Source organism: Schistocerca gregaria, unplaced genomic scaffold (assembly GCF_023897955.1).
Source record: "Schistocerca gregaria isolate iqSchGreg1 unplaced genomic scaffold, iqSchGreg1.2 ptg000458l, whole genome shotgun sequence".
Taxonomy (NCBI): domain Eukaryota; kingdom Metazoa; phylum Arthropoda; class Insecta; order Orthoptera; family Acrididae; genus Schistocerca; species Schistocerca gregaria.
This window is the reverse complement of record NW_026061876.1, coordinates 167,501-170,000: the sequence shown is the minus strand read 5'-3', so window position 1 is coordinate 170,000 and position 2,500 is coordinate 167,501. Positions and strand designations below refer to the sequence as shown.

Genomic DNA, 2,500 nt, shown 5'->3' with positions numbered 1-2,500 from the left:
TCCCCGTTACCCGTTACAACCATGGTAGGCGCAGAACCTACCATCGACAGTTGATAAGGCAGACATTTGAAAGATGCGTCGCCGGTACGAGGACCGTGCGATCAGCCCAAAGTTATTCAGAGTCACCAAGGCAAACGGACCAGACGAGCCAATCCGATTGGTTTTGATCTAATAAAAGCGTCCCTTCCATCTCTGGTCGGGACTCTGTTTGCATGTATTAGCTCTAGAATTACCACAGTTATCCAAGTAACGTGGGTACGATCTAAGGAACCATAACTGATTTAATGAGCCATTCGCGGTTTCACCTTAATGCGGCTTGTACTGAGACATGCATGGCTTAATCTTTGAGACAAGCATATGACTACTGGCAGGATCAACCAGGGAGCTGCGTCAACGAGAGCTGAGCAGCCGGCCGCCCGGGAGTGTGTCCCGAGGGCCCGCGCGAACACGCAAGCGTCCGCTCAATTATTCTGCAAACAGGAGGAGGCTGAGCTCCCCTGCACGATACACCTCGAAACCCTCTCAGGTCCCGGCGGCGCGCAGCGCCGTCCTAAGTACTTGGTCGGGTTCGAGAGAGGCGCAATCGCCCGGAGATAGGCGAGTAGACGCTTTCAGTGCGAACACCCGTGCTCCCAACTGAGCTTGCCGCTGCCGACAGAGGCCCGGGAGCGTGCTGTCGTGGCATTGCCGGCGGGAAACAACACGCGCCACCTACGGTGACCGGCAGCTCCAACGCCAGCGCCACAGAAGGGCAAAGCCCCACTTGGGTGCAGAAGCGAACTCTCCCAGCACAGCGCACGCGCCAACACGTCCGCAGAGCTGCGATACAAACCACCTGCGAGAACCGCTGGGGGCGACCGAGCAGCAGACGGCGTCGCGACGCCGAGTGCCGGGCGGCGGCGCATCCTCAACGCACACAGTCCGCAATTGGACCAGCACACTGCAGATGTCCACCGCGCTTCGCACCGGGCTCGGCAGAACCCACTTTGGCCGCCTGGCGCCGCGCGCAGGGTGCGCCGGCGCATAGCTGGGACGCCAGCCGGGCCCGTCGGCCGGCGCTCCTGCCACTGGGCGCCCCCCACCAGCCGGCTGTAGTGCGTGCGCTCACGCAGCGCGCGGCCAGCACGCCGGGCGGCCCCCCCTCACCGGCCGGGGACTGTCCCGCCAAGCCACAGCCTCGTATCGCTTCATACCCACATGGCCAACTCAGGTTCGGGGGCATGGCGGGTACCGCCGAAACAACCGGTTCACAGATGTACCGATCGTCGCTATCACCGATGCACCTGCAGCGCGAACAACCGCTCAACAACTGATTTCCAGTTCATTTGCGGATCTTTGGCAGCAAACGTATACGTCAATCTACATTTGCGAAATCTACGATTCTGGCATGCCTGCATGTTATGTGTCACGACACGCTACATCAGCCCACATACACACTGCGGCATGTACACGAGAGAACACGTGGAAGATGGTCCGCGCACGTGTGCAATGTCCCTTGCGCGGTCGACTGTCAACCGGCCTCTGTAGCATGTCGCAGATGTGGAACGCGGTCCACCGTGCTATCATGTTGTGTGGGGCAATACGATTAAATAGGAAAACCCTCGTCGCTACATCAACAGACGGCTCACGCTGATTCCCGGCAGAGGGAGGAGGGGGGGGGGGGGGGGGGCCAACATGCAATACTTTCGTCCGTACCTACTTACCACATGTCTGTACGGCGTACAACAGTGCAATCTCGCTGTAATGGGGAGACGAGACAAGTAGCATCGTGCACAACATATGGCCCTTATGATTCGCCATTGTAGGGCGCAGCCGGTGTACGGTCAAGCATGTGCCACATTATGTCACTCAGTACGTAACGACGGATGATCAGTGTGGGTTACGCGTACATCAGCGGACAGTCCACACAGGCCGTACCACAACGTACACTGACTGCATCGACAACCGAATGCAACTGAACAGCTGCAAGGCTCATTTCACAAACAAACGCCTGACCGACCAGCTTGGAAGGGCAGGAGGGGAGGGCGATATTCGTTCTGTAGCGGTACACCCTTCCAGTGGTTAGCGGGACTGTGTAGAAAGTACGCAACACTCGAAAGACCTTTATGTGAGGGTACGCACCATGGCATCAAGAAATACACATGACACCAGAGGATCCAAGCAGTGAACTATGTTCAGAGGGTTGCTGTTAGGCAAAGCTACATTCCTGTGACGTTACATGTGACAGTTAAGGTGCAGTGTAAGTTAGGTTAAGGTGCAGTGTAAGTTAGGTTAAGGTGCAGTGTAAGTTAGGTTAAGGTGCAGTGTAAGTTAGGTTAAGGTGCAGTGTAACTTAGGTTAAGGTGCAGTGTAACTTAGGTTAAGGTGCAGTGTAACTTAGGTTAAGGTGCAGTGTAAGTTAGGTTAAGGTGCAGTGTAACTTAGGTTAAGGTGCAGTGTAACTTAGGTTAAGGTGCAGTGTAACTTAGGTTAAGGTGCAGTGTAACTTAGGTTAAGGTGC

The 2,500-nt window shown here is 56.1% G+C and overlaps 1 non-coding gene across 1 annotated transcript in view; it reads right to left on the bottom strand.

Annotated features, from left to right (window-relative positions):
- LOC126313011 (small subunit ribosomal RNA) overlaps window positions 1–384 on the bottom strand; it is a 1,893-nt gene extending 1,509 nt beyond the window's left edge. Inside the window, exon 1 of the ribosomal RNA XR_007554905.1 lies at window positions 1–384. This exon is cut by the window's left edge and continues 1,509 nt beyond it. This is a non-coding gene — a ribosomal RNA (small subunit ribosomal RNA).
- Window positions 385–2,500: the final 2,116 nt, after the last annotated feature.